This window comes from Apium graveolens, chromosome 3 (assembly GCF_009905375.1).
Source record: "Apium graveolens cultivar Ventura chromosome 3, ASM990537v1, whole genome shotgun sequence".
Classification (NCBI taxonomy): domain Eukaryota; kingdom Viridiplantae; phylum Streptophyta; class Magnoliopsida; order Apiales; family Apiaceae; genus Apium; species Apium graveolens.
The window spans coordinates 77,694,909-77,716,650 of record NC_133649.1 but is presented as its reverse complement, the minus strand read 5'-3'; positions in this window follow the sequence as shown (position 1 = coordinate 77,716,650).

Here is a 21,742-nt window from a genome sequence, read left to right as displayed (position 1 = left end):
GGACCTGATTTTGGCTTGGGTGTAGAATCAGATCCAATCTTCTTCTTACCCTTCCACTTGCCCTTCCCTTTGGCATTACCTTTATTTCCCACCATCAGTATGGGAGCAGGTTCAGCTGTCTTCGTGTTGGTCTCATATGTTCTCAACATATGCAACAATATAGTAGGTGTTTTGTCAAATTCATTCATATTGTAGTTCATAACAAACTGAGTGAATTTGTTGTTCAAAGAATTCATGATTAGGTCAATACCAGTTTCCGGACCAATCGGGAAACCCAAAGTTTCAAGGTACTCAATGTTATCAATCATCTTCAGAACATGTGGGCCAACGGGTTCACTTGCCCCTTGTTTGCAATTAAATAGTGACTTACTCGTGTTGAACCTTTCTTGACGAGTTTGGCTTGCAAACATGCTTTGCAAGTGCTCATTGATAGTATATGCATCCATATGCACATGCTGTCTTTGAAGCTCAGCACTCATAGTTTCCAACATAAGACATGCAACATCATTTGCATTATTCTCATCCCTTGTGCGTGCTGCTCGTTCATCAGCAGTAGCACCCTCAGGAAGGGGGCCTGGAGGAGGAATATCAATGACATGAAGCTTGCGCTCCTGCCTAAGGACAATCCTCAAATTCCTCTGCCAGTCTAGGAAGTTGTTTCCTCCTGTCAGCTTGTCCTTCTCAAGGACTGAACGTACGGATAGTGTGTTTGTGTTGTTTGCCGTTACTCAGTATCTACAATAATAAAAGTACAAAATAAACATTAGATTGTCTGAGTTAAAATTTTATGTTCATATGATTATGATATATTCATAATATATCTCCCACTATTTTTTATCAAATTAATAGCCCTAACTATTAATTCGGAAAGTATATCCCATAAATCTTTCTAGTGAGCCAAGATCCATATTTCGTCATGTCCTAAGTCAACCACTGGTATCCTTAAAACATGATTATTTAGGTAGACAACAGTTGTCAATTATATCATATATAATTCTTGGATAATTTGGTGAACAACAATTGATCTTATCTATCTAATAGATTTTTAACCAAACTCTATGCTTCTAAGTTCATAATAGTTGAATATAACCGTTTATATTCACCTTATTATGATGACTCAGTTAAGTTAGACCCAATGATACAACGTCCGAATATAACCGTTTATATTCGTCGCATTTCACCATGATAGATAGGAGTCCCCTGCCACTGACAGCCCTTCCCCTTATCGATATAGGACTCAATGAGTGTTCATTCATTGGAAAGCATCTGATTAAAACTTAATATTTTTACTTAGGGATTTTTAATTTAGAACGATCATGATCCCATCATAAAGAGATTCCCAATTTGTCCTTGAATAAAATACTTCAAATCAATACTCGTCAATGGTTTAATTTCCAGGTAGTGGAGGAGTCATATCGGCCTCGCTTAAAACCCACAGCCTTACAAGTTCTATGAACCCGTTGTTGACAAAATTGCCCCATGTCAGAGATAAAGAAAATTCGTATTTTATTCCGTGTTTCATAAACACGAGAATCTCATGATCATTTGTTAATTTTAAATCTTGAGTCGTTACATATTTTATCTTATTTAAAGGCACGACATGGGTGATGTATCTAACACATACATGCATCATTAATCTAATTAAAACATGCATTTTCTACTCTACACATACTATTTATACATCATATGAAAAGTGCGTAAAGTAAACGTGCAATAGTTATGGCCCAATCCTATATGATCTTTTCAGGCTAATGAAAAGATCAAGGTCAATCTATGGTGTAAAAATAACTATTACATATGTCTTCTCTATTGCTTCCATTGTCTCCTTGGCCTCCATAGGATGCCTCCTTGTTCCCTTGTCCTTCTTGGATGTTACATTAATAATTATACTAATGAACTTACAAAAGAACTCGAGTTACATTCGAGATAAAACAACTACAAATAGAAAACGACATGCAAGTCGTATTTATTACAAACCAAAAGAATAAACCATTACAACTAAGGTCTTAAGGCCATAACTATGCACCATGCTCAAGTAACCATTAAAGAACATGATAGATCATATAAAAGATGACATACTATTTATCACTTATCATGATCCAATCGAGAATAATAAATAAGTAAAGCATAAGTCATAAGCACAAATTAATTCCAGAAGCATGTATCAGTATACACACGATCCATATCCCAGTTACCAGAAACATGTATCAGTATACATATTTTAAGAGATCACATACATATGAGTTATGGCAGATCTTAAACATACTAGAATCATCATATAGATCATTAACAGATTCATCATATCATTCATATAACATAACTGTTATCATGGCAGACTCATATAAAATAACTGTTATCATGGCAGACTCATCACACATGCATACTTGTAAAAATGCAGTAAACACGTAACCAAATCAGCCCCTTATACACGTAGCTCTGATGCCATTGTTAGGTTCCCAGCAATAAAACGCAGCGGATAAACGTAAATAAAACAAAATTTCGAAACCCAAAATAAGATCCATGTATAATTATGGGCAGATTATGGAGATAACGAATCATACCTTTCAAGAACTTTCACGAACTCAACGGAGATCCTAGCTATCATGCTTTGTGTCTACCTCTCGGAGAAACACCTTTATGGTATCCACACGAGCACCTCCAAGAACGTCTCACGAACTTGACTACGGAATGGATGTACTAGCCTCCTTCTTGACGATCCGAATTGCCTCTGCCTCTCTTTGCTGCTAGGGTTTTCTCAAAAACGTACAAGCCTCTTTAACATATCATTATGTATTTATAATGGCTGATTAAAAAGGCCCATAACAGCAAAGCCCAACCCTAGTAGGTATTGGATTAAATAATAAAAATGAATTTCTATTATTTAATTAATAACTAAGTCATACTTAATTATTATGGGCAAAAACATTCCTTTTAACTTAAATTTATATTATCTCAATTAAGTCTTACTTAATTATAATAAAATTCGAATAATCATCAATTAATTGAAATCCATAATTTAAATTAACTATTCCATTAAGTGTTCTATTTGTGCGACCCTATAGGCTATTATTTAATTGGCAATAATTTTATTCTCTAATAAAATTATAAACAATGAGTGGTATCTAGTAATACATCATTGTTACACAATTAAACAATAATTAAATCGTGATTAGATAAAACCTTTCGTGATTAATGTTTTTCGTGTAATATAATCCCTTTAACCATATATATTATAGATTAAACTCGAGGCATGTATTTAGTCATCCTCTTCAACATTTAATCCGGGTTTACTTGATCCATGAGTATATTATCAAGACAAATCATTATTTGAGCATGGCCATGCTTTTATAATCTCATTCAATCAAGAAGCCAATAATATCTCTCCTAATTATAGGAGGGTTAAATCCTTTATCTATCATTCATATTTCTCATACGACTCATGATATACCCGATGTCCACTTTTATCATCACCCGATTAAAAGTAACTTTTAATGTAGTCAAAGTATATTAATCCTCGTATAGAAATATAATGATTTCAAGTCAAAGGATCGTTACACCATTATCACTGTGAGTCTTTCTTATGACTTTATTAAACATGAAAAATCTCACTGTGGGTCTGTCCAGTACCATGTACTCTCACATGTACCTATGTATTGACTTTAGTATCCCCATACTTATAACCAATGACATGTGGTTATCTTGTCAAACAACATACTAGTCTATCTATGTATTATTATTGTCCTATATAATAATACTCGACTAGGGACCTTTAAGAATATGATATATTATATAATTTCAAGTTCAAGTCATGTACTTAAACTATACAATGTGTATTATGATTCTAAGGACATTTATTATGCTAACAAAATATCGCAGTAATTAAGGTCATAATGAATACATTTATTGAATGATCAACTGACATAAAGATTTAAAAGAATAATGTATTGCCTTTAGGGCACCTACACTAACAGATTTGTGCAATCATATGTGGATACTGACAGGAAGAAAGCTAATAGATTTCAGCAAGGTCTAAAGCCATGGATCAGAGGGAAGGTAGCCATATTTGAATTGGATACCTATGCAGGAGTTGTACAGAAGGCCATGATTGCAGAAATAGAGAGCGAGATGTCACAAAAAGAGAAGAAAAGTAAGAAAAGAAAGTTTAAAGGGAATTAAGGACAGTCACAACCAGGGAAGTTTCCAAATTTTAAGAAGGGAAAGTTTCATCGAGGAAGGAATTCTAATTTCAAGAAGCAGAATACAGGCGACGGAGGTCAAGGCAACCGTCCAACCAATGTGAATTAGCCAAATCTGTTGAGGCTAACTTTTCTAGATTTTCAGGTATGTGGGAAGAAGCACGGAGGAGTTTGTAATAAGTTGAGTGTGGTTTGTTTCAAGTGTAATCAGAAAGGGCACTATTCGAGGGAGTGCCGCAACCAGCTAGCAAAAGAGCAAATGAGCAAGGATCAGCCTACCCGGAATCCAACAGTTAAGGTTCCAGCCATTGGGTTTACATGTTTTAAATGTGGGAAGTCAGGACATATATCTAGGGATTGCAAGACACCAGCCCCAGTCAGTAATGTATTGAGGATTATGGGATCTACTCCAGCAGTGAATGAGACTCCAAGGGCTAGAGTTTTTGATATGTCTGTGAATGACACTATTCAGGATACTGATGTCATGGTAGGTACGCTTAATGTGAATTTTTTATGTGCCAAAGTGTTAATAGATTCGGGAGCAACTCGATCGTTTATTTCTCAAGATTTTGTTAGTAAGTTAAATTGTCCAGTTGAGTATTTAAATGAAATAATGACTGTGGAATTAGCAAATCAAGAACGTGTATCTGTTAATCAAGTTTGTGGGAATTGTGAAATTGAGATTTCTGATAATAAGTTCTGTGTGGATTTCATACCATTTAAGCTAGGAGAGTTTGACGTTTTTTTAGGAATGGATTGGTTATCTAAGCACGATGCCCAAATAGACTGTCGTAATAATAAGGTAATTGTAAAGACGCCAGACAAAAGGATAGTAACATTTAAGGGCCAGAAGCAAGCAAAGAAGTTCTTAACGATGATCTAAGCTCAAAGGTTTCTACGACAAGGATGCGAGCATTTCATTGCATATGTAATTGATAGAAGTCAGGAGCCAGCAAAACTTGAAGATATTTCGGTAGTCAATGAATTTCCAGACATGTTTCCCGATGAGTTACCAGGACTTCCTCCAAACAGAGAAATTGAGTTTGCAATCGACTTAGCACCTGGAATGGAACCAGTATCCAAGGCCCCGTACAGAATGGCGCCCGTCGAAATGAAGGAATTAGAAAAACAATTGCAAGAGTTGTTAGAGAAAGGAGTAATCAGACCCAGTGTATCCCCATGGGGTGCACCGGTATTATTTGTCAAGAAGAAGGATGGGAGCAAGAGACTGTGCATCGACTATCGAGAGCTCAACAAGCTTACAATCAAGAAAAAGTATTTGTTACCTCGAATTGATGATTTGTTTGACCAATTGAAAGGAGCCAAGTACTTCTCCAAGATTGATTTGAGATCGGGATATCACCAACTAAAGATTAAGCCAGAGGATATACCAAAGACAACTTTCAGAACAAGGTACGGACATTATGAATTTTTAGTGATATCTTTTGGATTAACCAATGCCCCGACAAAAATTGAAGCTATTACAAATTGGGAAAGGCTGAACACCGACAGAAGCAAGAAGTTTCTTGGGATTAGCAGGATATTATCGGCGATTTGTTCAAAATTTCTCGAGGATTGCGACACCATTGACAAAGCTTACACGGAAGCATGAAAAGTTTATATGGAACGACAAATGTGAAGAAAGCTTTCAGGAATTGAAGCAAAGATTAATTACAACACCTATTTTGTCACTTCCAGATGTCCATGGGAATTTCGTAATCTATAGCGATGCTTCTCATAAAGGACTAGGATGTGTTCTGATGCAGTACGATAAGGTTATTGCATATACGTCAAGGCACCTAAAACCACACGAACAAAAGTATCCTACTCATGATTTGGAGCTAGCATCCATAGTATTTGCTTTGAAGATTTAGAGACATTATTTATATGAAGAAAAATGTGAGATTTATATAGATCACAAAAGTTTGAAGTACATATTCACACAAAAAGAGCTTAACATGAGACAAAGAAGATGATTATAGTTAATTAAGAATTACGACTGCACGATTAACTACCATCCCGACAAAGCAAATGTTGTGGCGGACGCGTTAAGTCGAAAAGAAAAGTTGAATGTGTTATCAGTACCTGAGAAGATATACAAGGAATTTCAAGAATTTGGAATTGGAGATCAGAGTTTGCAAGCCTGATGAAACAAAAATGTAAAGTATGACTTTCCGGCCAGAGTTGTTAGAAAAGATAAGGAAGTGTCAAGAGGAGATAATGGATCACGATATTAATCGTTTGGTAGGTGAAGAGTTGTGCACGCAAAAGGACGATCAAGGTATTCTTAGGTTTTCTTCTAGAATTTGGATTCCACCAGTAACGGAATTGAAGAATGAAATTTTACAGGAAGCTCATAATTCAAGGTATTCAATCCATCCAGGGAGTAGAAAGATGTACAGAGATTTAAAGGAAAATTATTGGTGGCCAAATATGAAGAAGGAGATTGCATAATGGGTTAGCAGATGTTATACATGTCAGAGAGTCAAGGCAGAGCACCAGAGACCAAGTGGATTATTGCAGCCATTAGAGATTCCAGAATGGAAGTGGGAGCACATTTCCATGGATTTCATAGTCGGATTACCAAGGACAAAAGCCAATCACGATGCCATTTGGGTTATAGTGGACAGACTTACCAAGTCAGCTCATTTTCTGCCTATAAATGAAAGATTTTCACTAGACAAGTTGGTCCATATGTATCTGAAAGAGATCTTAGTTCGTCATGGAGTTCCTGTGTTTATCATATCCGATCGAGATCCGAGATTTAATTCGAGATTTTGGAAGAGTTTTGAAGAATGTTTGGGAATGAGACTGAATATGAGTACGGCCTACCATCCACAGACGGACGGCCAAAGTGAACGAACAATCCAGACAAATAAAGACATGTTACACGTTTGTGCTATTGATTTCAAAGGAAGTTGGGCTGAGCATTTATCCTTGGTAGAATTTTCTTACAACAACAGTTATCATGCCAGTATTAGGATGCCACCATATGAAGCTCTTTATGGATGTAAATGTCGATCTCCAATATATTGGAATGAAGTAGGACAACGCAAGATACTTGGGCCTGAATTGGTGCAACAGACAAAGGAAGTTGTTGAAGTTATCCAGAAGAGATCAATAGCAGCACAAGACCGTCAGAGGAAGTATGAAGACCAATCAAGAAAAGATATGGAATTTGAAGAAGGAAATCTAGTATTGCTGAAAGTGTCGTCGTGGAAGGGATTGAAAAGATTTGGGAAGAAAGGAAAACTGAGCCCTAGATATGTCGGACATTTTGAGATTCTAAAGCATGTTGGCAAAGTAGCTTATGAGTTGGCGTTACCCCCGCACATGGAGCACATTCATAATATTTTTCACGTATCGATTCTTAAGAAGTATAATGCCGACTCCAGGCTTGTAATTGAGTACGAGCCAATAGAACTTCAAGCAGATTTGTCATATGTGGAGAATCCGATAGAGATTCTAGAAGAAAGAGAGAAAGTGTTAAGAAATAAAGTGGTAAAGTTAGTTAGAGTATTGTGGAAAAACCCAAAGGTTGAAGAGTCAACCTGGGAGTTAGAGAGTGATATGAGAGAAAAATACCCTCATTTGTTCTCTTAGGAGATTCTGAGGACAGAATCCTTTTAAAGGGGGAAGGATGTAATATCTGGGATATATTGTGTAATTATTTTGGTTAATAAAAAATATTATTCATGTTCAGTATGTGTTTGGGTGATTAAAAATAATATAAATTGAGTATTATAATTTTTATATGTCCAAAATAAAATATAGATAATTGTCATATCTTTCTATTTATTTTTATGTTGATTTATGATTTTATAGAAAATTTATGGATTTAATAAATTTCTTTTTTTCCGAGTTTTTTAAATCATTTTATATAATCGGGAACCAGCCGACTTCACCCGTTTTTACGTTTTTATAACCCGAAACTCTTCCGAGAACTCCTTCCTAACATAATTGCAATATTCCGAGCATTTTTCATGTTTTGACTTTTTCGATCCGGCGTGTCCTGTGCGGGTCCCGGCGCAATATTTTCGATACAAAATTTATTTCGGTAAATCAATAAAACTCGTATTTTCGATAAGCGGAATCTTTTTATTAAACTATTATAATTATCACCTCGTAATACATGTAACCAGTCGCTGAGACCAAGACCGCAGTACAGATTGTACAGATTTGGATAATTATCCCGAAACCGGTACCGTTTTGGATCTGTTTTTATAAATAAACGTACTATTTTATATCCGGTTTGATCCAACGGGGTACCAATATTCCGTAAATATAAATAACCCTTACCGTATTTTATTTTATACAGAATATCATTTGCAGCAAGTAATTATATAATTTTACAGAGAAAAACCCTAATTTCTTATTACATTCTGAGAATCAAACTATAATTTCGAGGTGTTATTGAAATCTTCTCGGGAAGCTCTAGTAACCAAAATGAAGGATTGAAGGATTACTATCAGATTCTTCAAGTTTCAGAACTGCAAAAATTAAGGTTTATTTTCTATATTTTTCTATATTTTTGAATTATTTTGATTAAAATTAAGAATTTTTGTTCGGATGATTGTTTGGATGATTTGATGATTGCATATTGTAGAGATTTTCTTCCTGGTGATTTTGGTATATTATATGACTGATTTGGAGTTCAATAACATGTTCAAAATTGGGTTTAATTTTCGAATTTAAAAATTAGGGTTTATGACTCGTATGAATATTTTTAATTGAAATTTGGGCCTTTTTGTTCTAGGTGTTATAAATGTTTTTGTTGATTGTATCGTGTTCCATGTTGAATTTGCAATCGATTCATGCATATTACAACAACTGACGATTCCTGGTTTGCTCGAATCGAAGCAAACAAAGTTTGCTGGAATCGGCGAACTTCTCGGCCAATTTCCGGCCAAGTACGGGGTTATTAGAACGATTTGATTGTTGGGTTGTGTTCCTGGTGATTAGGAGAAAAGATCTGGAGCTTTTGGAGGTGTGAGGATCCCGGGAATGCCGTCTCTGGCGAGACAGGGCGTTTTCCGGCGACGGGGTTGTAAAATTGCACTTTAGTCCCTATACTTTTAAAAACGATGAAGTTTGGTCCCTGAACTTTCCAGAATTTGCAAAAATAGGATTGATGTTTATAAATTATTTAAAAATCATATTTTCCATTTATTTTAATTACAAAAATTCATTTTTAATCATTAAAAATTCTAAAAATTATTATTTTAATTCCAAAAAATATTTTTAATTCAAAAATAAATCTGAATTAATTAGTTAATTAATTTTAGTTAATAATTAATTAGTTAATTGGTCAATTAATTCGAAAATTAATTGATTAATTGATTTAATTAATTATTAATTGATTTTAAATAATTATTTAATTATATTTAATTATTTATTTTTGATTTAAAAATTCTGAAAAATAATTTCGAGCTTTAAAATATTATTCTAAATTGTTTTCAAGGCTCGATAATTATTATAAAATTATTTTGAAGCCAGATTCGGCCAACCGAACCCTGTTTATTGTTTCAACAATGATTCAACGGCCCGTTTAAATTCCGAAAAATGTTTAAAAATCCATGTTAAGTATCTGAAAAATCCTTTTAACATTAAACCTTCTTTGAAAAGTATTTTCAATCAAACATCTTACGTGTTAAGTGTTATATGTGCATTTATTAACATGTTAAATGCGTATGTGTACGTTATATGACTATTTTGATCGTATCTTTCAATCTGTAAATTAGATTTGGGTAAAACGAAGGATAGATAGAAGCTTATATCGAGTAGAATCATATGAGTTGAGTATTGATAGATACTTATGCTATGTGAGCAGAAGAGGCAAGGCGTAGGAAAGGGAAGCAAGTAGTCGAGGAGTAAGAGGTTGTGATTGAAAGCTAGTAGAGTGTAGCAAGCAAATACAAGGCAAGTGCTCTGATATTTCTCGAGATATACTGTGAATAGTTGATAGTTCTATTTTATATTGCAAGTGCTTTGAAGCACTGAACCCTAAACCTTGATTTCAGTTATTGATCTTTGAGCCGTAAACCTTATTCTTTCTAAACCATTGATTATTGAATACCCGAATACGAACCACAGATATACGATACTACTCCACAAATATATACAAACTAAATATTGAACACTGAACCAGGATTACTTACATACTCAAACCATTGTACCTTATACATTGAAAGACCAAATCCTTGTAACTCTGAAACTTTGATTTTTTTTATTATCCAATTATTTCACCACCTGATAGCCATTCTTTGTAATTGCCATATTGTTTCCTTGTAAAGATTGAAACCATCTCATGATTAGAAATCCAATGTTGTTTATGAATCTGTTTATTGCTTTACATTGTTTATTCTATTATTATGATAGAATTGGATTGTTTTATAAAATTATGGACCAGATTCGTGGTCAGACCAGATTGGTGGTCAAGTTAGGCCAATGTGTGCCTTGGATCCAGTAATTAGAGCAGAGTTGTGTGCCTTGCTCAGGGTTAGTGTGTGACTGATTAGCAGCCTAACCTTGGTTTTTAAAATGAAAATCTAATATCCAATTCTAAATCATTATTCATTGTTCACTTGATACCTTAACTCATTTCACTTGATCATTATTTATTCTCAGTATTGTCAATGTGACTTGCTGAGCTAGTTAGCTCATTTGATTAATTTTTTTTATACTCTTTTCCAGTTAAGAAGGAACCGGTTGGTAGCGAGGATCCCCAATCCAGTGCGAGAGCTAGGATTCGAGGTTGATCGGAATAAGCTAGCTAACGGCTTCTGGAATAGTTTAAGTTTGTGTAGTTTGTAATAATGTTTAATATTCAGTTGTAAGTTTAAATATTTGGGATTTGGGAGTTTGTAATATAAGTGTGTGTGTGTGGCTTGTGTGCATACTTTAACCTGTTGCGATCCGTGGTAGTTGTTAAGTAGGGTCACTGCATATTATTATCCTTATTATTGTTATAAGGAGGTTATAAATAAGGTGTGTGTATATATGGACCCCAAACTTCTGACCCGGGTTTGGAGGGTGCCACATCTACGAGTTCTCTAGTAGCTTTTCCTGACTTGTCCATAAGTCATTCTGGAGTTCTCGAATGACTTCTCTATAATACTTAATATGTGACTTGTAGAGAACTTGAATTATAATACTTTTCTCAAAATAGATTTATTCAACTCCAAGCTTCTTCATAATTCTTCTGAGGCATGATCTTTTTTATCTTCTTCCAGATAAAATTCTTAGGCTTGATACTATTTACAGAAAAAGAATCTAGCTTCCCTTGAACATTTTTACAGACTTAGGAATTACAATACACAATGCAAACATAGATTATCATACAACTTACTTAGGGTTGTCAATTTGACTTAGTCTTGTTATTGTATAGGCATGTCTTGCACAACAATCTCCCCCAATTTGTGAGAAGATTGCTTAACACAAATTCATGCCTGTTAACAAGACTAACCCCAAGCTACAATGGAAATTAAGATTAATATATAAAAACTGACACAATTACAACATTTTTACATTAGGTAAAGACTGTTTTTGCTTTTTCTTCTTCTCTAATGAGGTCCTTTAAGTAAACTAGAATTTCAAGTTCTTCTATGATTGGTGTCCCTCTTAGAGCTTCCACAAGTTTGAGTCTGTCTAACTTTGTATAAATATCTAGTTTTTAATCCTAAACTTTGAGAATGCACCAGCCTTTACATTTAGAAATTTTCCATCCTTGGAGATTCTGCTCATCCCTTTTTCCTTAAGTTCTTCTAATATTTTAATATACAATTCAATCTCCTCATCATACTTCCTCTTTCTCTCCTCATATTCAGCTTCATTCCTTGCTCTTGTTTCCACCCTTATAATCAACTATTCAGCCAAAACAGATCTCCATGCTCTTGTAGCAGTATCCTTATCCTTCAGTAAACTTATCGCTCTCTTGATTTCTATGGGAGAGAAGGAGTCCATTAAGCTGCATCCAAGAAATGTGAAAGACCCATCCTCATAGTAGATTCTTACTTCCCTTAGTATTACAACCCAGACTCTAATTGTTTCCTCGGCTAGTTGTTGAAAGTAGTGTTCATCTGAGCTGCACCAGTTTAGAGGTAGAAAATCACTTTGCTTGAAATAATTCCAGATGGCCCTCTCAGTAACTTGTACTTTTTCAGTATGCTTGGCTTTCTTAGGTTTCCTCCCAACAGATTTGTAGTGAATTTTGAGTGAAGTCTTGACAGAAGGTAGGTTTGTGATTTTCTTAAGAAATGTTTGGCTTGAGGTGATTGGTATTTTTAGAAAGGTGTTAGCAGTTTATTTGTATAGGAATTTAGGCTTAGAGGTTTGAGGTGGTTTAATGTTTAAGTTTGTTGGCTTTGAAGGTTGATCTTGATTTGTTTAGATTTTTAGGGTTTGTTGTTGTGGTCTTGAATTGTCCTCTTTATTTTTCTTCCTTCTTTCATCTCTCTTCTTGCCATCCTCCTTCTTCTTATTCTTGCTTCTAGCTTCCTTGCAGGATTGACTTGGATTTGAGCCAGAAGATTTTTTATTATCTTTCTTCTGCTCATCATCATCCAAGTTATCCTTATTAATTTGAGTTTTAGGCAAGTTGAGTTCAGTATTTCTCAAGTATCTCCCCAATAACTTAATCATCTCCTTATCTTCAACAGTTTCATTTTGCTTGACTTTCAACTCATTTTTCAGAATCATGATTAGCTTTTTGTTTGCCATGACACATTGCTTAGGGATCTGAAAATGTTTGCAATATTTGGTGGTAGGACAGATGTATGCCACTCCCTTGCTTGGATGTAGATATGCTTCAGGAAAAGCAGCCACTTGGGCATTTTTCAGTTTACTTAGCAAGAGAGTATCTTCAGGTGTCAGTCTTCTAACTTTGTTTATCAGGATGTCCAAATCAAATGCCCTTCTAGAGATAAGATAGTTAAAGGACACCTGCATATACCTTTCTACCCTAGAGTCATTTACGTTGATCAGAATTCTCTTCTCCTGAAAGCTATCCTTAGTCATCAAGATCACCCTTATAGAATTTATTGTCCTGTCCAAGGCCTTTTTGTTGGTGAAGAAATTGTTGTTTAGAGAAGCCATGAGAGCCTTGAGCTGTTGAGCAATTCATCAAATTCCCTACTCAGACTTGGTCCTTCAGCTGCCCTAATGAGCCTCTCCATTCCAATATCCACTTCTTGATTTTTGCTCTTTTCAGTAGCTTGTACATTTTGAGTAGATGATCTTGATAGCCTAGCCTCTATCTCCCCCTTAGTCTTGTTGGCAGGCATGGAAAGGGGAGTAGTAATTTCAGGCCTCACAGCTTCTGGAAGTGCAGGCAGAGGAATGTTGAGCTTGCCCATGATAGCTGCCAAAGCCACAGCATTTTACATTTGTAGGTGCTTGTGGGAGTCTACTAGGGTTCGTATATCTGTCTGACTCAGCACCAATGAGGTGAGAGCATGCACTTGTGCTGTGAGTGAGTCATTGGAAGACTGCAAGTTTGAGACTTGCTGTTGAAGAGATTGGATTTGGAGGTTTGTAGATGTTGAGATAGGTGGATGAGAGCTTGTAGATATTGAAGAGCCAAAAGTTGCTTCTATAACCTATTTGATACTATCAATAAGCAACGCAGAAGGCTCATATCTGGTTTAGTAAAGCTAGTCCAGCTTGATCTTTGTGTCATTGGAATTGGTGATTTGTTGTTGGACCACTTTATGAAAAGCAATGAAGGATTATCTCAGATTTCTGACATCTTTTTCCACAGAAGTCGGATCAAACCTTGCCATTTGATCAACAAAATGTTTAAACTTGGAGGTGATCTTGACTTGAGATGGTATGATCTCATCCATTTTCTCCTTCACCAATTCCTTATCTTTTCTTCATGACCAGTCATTTTTACTTCTAGAGCTTTACCAAAGAGGTGAAAAGCCTTGAGCTGAGCTTTGTAAACTTTAGCGACTGCATCATAAACTGTTAGTGTTTGTGCCCTAGAGACAACACTATTATGTTTATATTATGAAATATTTGGATTATTAATTATGATTATATGGATTATTCTTTAGTAGTTTATATTATCTTTATTTTCTGTGATAAAATGTTAGATTAATAATTGTCCTTGGAATATGATATGTAAATCTATATCTCTAAGTACGTGACTTAGAAATGAGATTATGAGTATAGTAATGATATTCCTAAAGGTTCATGGTCAAGTATTATTGTTAAGGGACGATAATAAATACATTGAGACTAGTGTGTTTGTTGACTGATGATCACATCTCTACATGTTTAAAGTGTAATAAGTTAATCTCACAGTGATAATGATGTATTGGTCGTTTGACCTAAAATCATTATATTTCTATACGAAAATTAATATACTTTGATACTATTGAAAGTTATCCTTGACCAGGTAATAATAAAAGTAGACATTGGGTACATTATGAATCATATGAGAAATATGAATGATCAAGATGGAGAAATATGAATGATCTAGATGGGATTTAGCCCTCTTTTATTAAAGGAGTGATATTATTGGCCTCTTGATTGAGTAAGACTATAAAATGCATGGTCATGCTCAAATACTGATTTGTTTAATAGTTTACTCATTGATCAAGGAAATAAGGATTAAACGTTAACAGAGGATGACATAATGCATGCCTCGAGTTTGATCTATAATATAAGGCCAAAGGGATTATATTACAGTGTACATTATTCACGAAAGGTTTAATCTATCAATGATTTAATTATTATTACTTGGGTAGGAATGATGTATTACTAGATGCCACTCATTATTTATAATTTAAATATGAGATATTTAAATTATTGTCAACGTAATAATAACCTATAGGGTCGAATAAAGAAAGCATGGAGGAATATTTAATTCAAATTTGGATTTGAATTAAAAAGGAAATTTGAATTATTTATTATTAATTAAGTTGGACTTAATTAATGGGATAAATGAATTTCGAATTTGTATATTATTAAATCTGAAATTCAGTTGTTATTTACTAATTGAGTTAAACTTAATTATTAAATAAATAGAATTTCAGATTTTAATAAACTCTAACTTGGATTAGGGTTAGGACTGTTTTTGGCCTCTCTATATAAACATCCTTAAGGCTAAAATTAGGGTTTTGTTTTTTATTAGATAAAAACATAAAACCCTAGCAGCTAATGGTGAGAGAGATAGAGGGGAAAACATGTATGTTCTTGATGCTAGTACACGCCTCCTCCGTATCAGCTTTCGTGTGGACACCTCTACGGCGTAGATCGTCAAGGCGGGATACGTGGTGTTCGGTTAAAGCTAGGATCTCCTTTTGACACCCATAATTGTAAATCTCTTTAAGGTAAACATCTATTCTCTGTAATTATCTGTTCATTATACATAGATCCTGCGGTAGGGATTCAATTTTTTTTGTTTTTCCGTTGCGTTTTTATGCTCGAATCCCTAATATAAACATCCTATGGAGTCAAGGCCTTGGCATTGCTTCCAAGAATATTGACATATTCATCCCTAAACCTAGCCAAGACTTGATCCATCTCCAAAACAAAATCTTTAGATAGCCATGCATCTACATTCTCATCTTGTTCTGCATCATTTACAATTTTCTCCTTCTGTTTTCAACTTCTTCATTGTATGTTAGCATAATGGCTTGATAGTCCTGATTGCTCATATCTGAAGTAAGTAGATGTTGTGAGATATTTGCTAATCCAGAAATTTGCTCAATAAGGAGATCATCCACAGATGTAGGTTGAGAGTTAGTAGTCTGCAGCCATTGTGAGAGGAGGTGTGGTTGTTGAGGTTGTGAGGTTGATGGCTGGTGTGAGGGATCAGAACCACCTGTGACAGAAGTCACAGTTAGACTCACATATTTATCTGTGTTTGTGACAAGTTATTGTTCTTCACATGTGGTGGGAATCTCCAATTAAATTGGATGGGATTTGACTGGGTTATTGTCATGTGCACCAGTCTCAAACCCTTGTGTGTCTTGAACCACACTATCACTTAAATCTGCTATACTTGCCTCCTCTATGACAGGATCATTGGAAATTGTACTCCTAGCATCTATTTCTAATGCAATTTCTGCTAGGGTTTTGAGGGGAGTTGTTCCTAGAACAAGAACCTCCAATTGAATTAGAGAGGATTTAGATAGCTCCTTCTCAGGAGTACAACCCTCAAACCGTACAGTCTGTGAAGACTGATTTGCACATGAAGGTGCATTTTCAACCATCATGGGGTTTTCAGTAAAAACTGATGAACCCCCCATATTTGTGATGGTGTCATCAAGGTCTATCCCATCTAGTAGCCTCTCACCATCTGAATTTGGTGTCTGGGTGGTGAGCAAGGTTACTTGAACCAAGTCACTTGAATGGGGAAACACTTGAGGATTTTATTAAAGTGTTTCAGTATAGGAAGAAGAAATATTAGATATAAGATTTTGAAGTTTATGACTGAGTGTTGGCAGTTCCCCCTGAATGGATGAGGGAGCTTCAAGAGATGTGCTCTCCTTGTGTGTGCCATCCTTATTTTTCCTACCATACACTTGGATTTATTCAAGTGTTGGTTGTGAAGACTCTTTACAAGATGCATTGGGGAGAATGCTCTTTTCAATAGAAATACCCTAATAAGAGGATGCCTCTAGAATCTGGTTTGTCCCCATTTGTACAACTGCATCCTTTTGGGAGGATACAGAGGTGGCTTGAGTGGTTAGCTCAGTTTTCTTAGCCTTCTTTGTTTTTCTGACCAAAGGTGACTCAGGTTGAACTTGTACCTCACTACTCGCATTCATAACAGATAGGGTTATCTCTTTTCTCTTATTTTTACTCACTTCACCCTTTTGAGAGGATGAAGTGGTTGGTTTCCTAGCTACTACTTGGTTTGAAGAAATGGTTTTAGCTTGGGAAGGTCCCTATTGGTTTTCCTAAATTTGAACTTTTACGGGTTTAGGGACCATAGCTGCACCAGCTTGTATATTTGATCTCATGTCAGGAATTGGTTAAGGGTAAGTCTTAAACCTCTCCATAATAAATGAAGTGATTTTTAGACTTACATTTACCTTGTTCTTGTAGTAAGTGAACCAAATATTATTTTGGAAACTTGTTTACAATTGCCTATTTTAGTGTTATCTATACCATTGAACAAATGTATGTCTGTTAATTTATTATTTAAAGTAGACATAATAAATCTAGGGAAGAATATTTCTTTACCTCTAGTAGATTGGGGCATGGTCATCCTGGTTGCAAGTTCTTCCAAGATCAATAGACCAACATTCAACTATCTGTTGTGGGCTATTGAGAACACCAGCTTCTACACCACACTTGAGATGTTGTTATACCCTGTCTTCCTGCATGTGAAGGCCCTTACTATAGAATCAAACACAAAGGACCATTCATTACTTAGGTTTGTTCTATTCAAGCTTTCCAGGTTGATTCTTCCACCATAGTTGATGAAGTCCATGAACTCAGCAAGCTCATCTTGTGTTGGCATCTCCGCTAGATTTGCAGTTGGAAGACCCAAAGATACATTCACATCTTTCTCATTGAACTCTATCTATTGGCCTCCAATTGTGCTAGTTATCACCAAAGATACAGAGTTGTCATTCATGACAGTTCTCACCACAGCTGTTGTTTAAAACTCATGCAGAACATCCAAGTATAGGACTGGGTTAGCAGTTAAAGCTCCTACAAGATAAGATTCAGACAAGAATTTCACAAACCCCTTGAAACTATCAGGGGCTTGGTTAGCATCAGTAAAAGCTAGGTATTTGGTTCCTTTCTCTGGGATAGTAGCTCTAATAATATTGAGTTCCATTGCTGTTTAGTGAGAGTGAATGGGTAAGAAAAATTAGTGAGAAAGAGTTTATAATGAGAGAGAAATTGGTTTTGAATTGAAAAAGCTAGGTCACTTAGAGTTTTCGAAGGTGTAAGTATATGTATCAAGATGTCTGGATATGTATAGTAAAAGCATATGACTTATCGAGAAGTCAAAAATAGACGTTTGGAGTATACTTATCGAGAAGTCATTTTGAAGGTGAATTACATATCGAGAAGACATTTTAATTTACTCTTTTAGAGAACTAAAAATTAACTTATCGAGATGTCAAATAAATACCCATGTTGTGTATATGTTGTGTACTTGATGATTTCATGAACAAAATACCTTGGTAGATTTTACTCAGTAAAAATGTAGCACTCGACGGATAAGGATTATAGTCCCGACGGATAACTCATATTAGTCCCGACGGATGATGACTTATTATCCATCAAATGAGTAGCTTATGTAATAATAAGCTGTAGCACATTTATGCATACACATTGTTTAGAATCTGTAGTAGTACTTAAGTCATGTTGACTTTAACTAGATATGCAGAATAGGTTGATTAATTGTACATAGATGATGTCTTGTAATTCTGCATAGATGAAATGAAGTCTAGTGCCTGATTGCTACCCGACGGATAAACAACAATGAATTCGACGGATGATCAACAACCCGACAGATGATCATTAACTCGATGGATGATCATAAACTCGATGGATAAAGAATTCAAATATCTGTTGACAGTGACAACACAGTCACATGTGTCGAGTGTATGCAAATGGAATTTGGTAGCCTATTCAACTGGGTTTTCGAGAACAAAGAAGCATTGCCATTTCCATGCTATTATGAAGATATTAAAAGATGCTGGAATAGAGTAATGAAGTAGCATTGTATTAGACTTGATAGTTTTTGTTTTATTGTCCTGTCCTATTACTTTGTAATCTTGGTGATATATAAACCAAGAATCAGCAATAGAATAACAACAAAGGAACTAAGCAACCAAGAGAGAAACATTTGTAAGCTGCACTCTTAGCATTTCTCTTATTCTTAGTTGTTATCAATTTGTAGGCAGTTGTGAGCTTTTTTCACACAAAGTTCTCTCGATATATATTATATATCTCTGGTGGAATCATTCAAATCCACCAGAAAGTTTTTAAAGACTCTTGTTTTTAAGTACTTATGTTTTTATTCATTTCAAGTAACTATTTCAGCATTCTGCTAATCATTTCACATTTATATATATATTTGAGTTAGAACATTTTTATTCAAGAAAATGTTTCAAGAATTCCATTCAACCCCCCTTCTGTAATTCTTGTTACATTGTTAAGGGACTAACAATTGGTATCAGAGCAAGCTCTTGAAGAACAAAGAGTTTAAAGATCAAAACAATACAGAAAGATGAACAAGAAGGATGTTGGAGTCAAGATTCCTTTTCTGGATAAAGATAATTACCATCATTGGAAAGTAAAGATGTATCTTCATTTGCTTTCTCAAGATGAGGCCTATGTGGACTGCATAGAAAGAGGCCCTCATGTTCCAATGTGTTATGGATAAAAAACTAAGGTTATTATTTGCTGTATTTATTACTAAGATTCGGGAGCTCAAGGCCTTTAATGGATGCTCTCGTGTTTCGTGGCTCGATCTGCCTTTACGAGATGCCTACGTATCTCTGTGAATTAGAGAATCAAGCTAAAAAATGTAGTTCTGATTTGTGGGGTGAGGCCCCTTATATAGATGTGGGAGTCCTCGAGTTGGACTTGGTATAGGAGACTTGGTGGACAAGCCTCTGAATTAGGATAGACTTAGGAGTCCTAGGAAGTAGGAAGCTGATTCCTTATCCTTTTAGGTCCCCTTGAGGCTAATCTATAAGGATTTATATCCTTATCGGGACTCTTCTCAATAGCTGATTTTTCCCTTATTAATTAATTACGAAATTAGTTAATAATCAGGGTTTTTGGGCCTTTTTTATTCCACCAGGCCTGATCTGGTCCATCAGGCTTAACCTTTCTGGTCTGAATATCATACATTTTATTATTGGGCCTAGCAGCCCATTAATTATAAAATCAGGACTTATTTATCCCTATCATTTGCCCCCCAACTTTTGGGAAACATTGATTAGGTTTCGCAGAAGTTAAATCTATTCGTTCCCTTATAGGGTTTCGTTTTGCGTAAAGTGTGGAGCGACCTACACATTTACAATGAATCTTCCTTTTATTCAGAAATTATCTAATTTCCAGAAATTTTTCCCTAATTTTCTGGGATTTTCCCTAATTTTCTGGGATTTATCCTTTAATTTCTGGATTTATTCCTTATTTCTGAAAATATTAACATTTTTCAGAAAATATTTAAGGAATTTTTCCTATTTTTCTGGATTTTTTCCCTAATTTTTGGGATTTATCCTTTAATTTTCTGGATTTATTCCTTATTTCTGAAAATATTAACATTTTTCAGAAAATATTTAAGGAATTTTTCCTATTTTTCTGGATTTTTTCCCTAATTTCTGGGATTTATCCTTTAATTTTCTGGATTTATTCCTTATTTCTGAAAATATTAACATTTTTCAGAAAATATTTAAGGAATTTTTCCTATTTTTCTGGATTTTTTCCCTAATTTCTGGGATTTATCCTTTAATTTTCTGGATTTATTCCTTATTTCTGAAAATATTAACATTTCTCAGAAAATATTTAAGGAATTTCCTTATTTTTCTTTTTTTTCTTTTTTTTTTATAAAAATTTCGACCAGGAATCCCATTCGACCAGGATCCTGGTCGAATTATCCTTCATTCAGCCCTGGTCGACGGTATTTCGAGGAGGATGGGTTCGAGCAAGAATCCTGGTCGAATTTCGGCCAGGATTTTTCTATATATATATATATATATATATATATATTGATTTTCGAGTAGGAAATTTTAATTTCGGTCAGGAATTTCGGTCAGGAGCCCTAGTTTTGACCGAATTAACTTCCCTTAGTTGCCTAGGTCGACAGAAATTCGGGAAGGATCCACTCGATCAGGATCTTCTCTTGATTTCTAGTCGAATGAGTCTTAATTCAGGTCGAATTAAGCTTATTTTTCAGCCCTGATCGACAAGATTTCGACCTCAGGAGCTTCGATCAGGATTCCTTCGTGTTTCCTGGTCGAATTGGTCTTGAATTAATTTCTTGCATATATTTCTGTAATTTGGATTTGGGCCCTTAAACCTGGGCTGTATTCTTTTGGGCCATCCCCTTTTTTGGTTTATAACTTGGGCCCATTTCAACTGGGTTTTGTATTTTTAACTAATTGGGCCCTTTTCTGGGCTGGTTTTATTGGGCTGACCTTGGGGCCCACTATTTTTATTAATCCTGGGCCTGAAGACTTGGCTTTTCTTAAAAATCATTTGGCCTCAAATAGGGCTTTTTGTATTTGGGCCTTGGTACTGGGGCTTGGGTTTTTCAAGATTTTTCTAGAATTGGGCCTCATTTCTGAGCCCAAATTCCAAACTCTTCTAAGGTTATTCTGGATTCTTCCAGAATCTTCAAAAAAATTCAAGTTTTTCTCTTAATTTTTCCAGGAATTTTCTGGATAATTCCAGAACCTTCTTATTTTTGGGCTCAAATGGGCTTTTTTGAGGCCCAAATCCCCTTCTTCTTGGCTATAAAAAGGTGGGATGAGAGTGTGTTTCCTCACACCTCTCATTTCACTTCTCCACTCATCCTACAAATTTCTCCCTCTTCTCTTCCTTTAGTTTTTTTTTGGCCA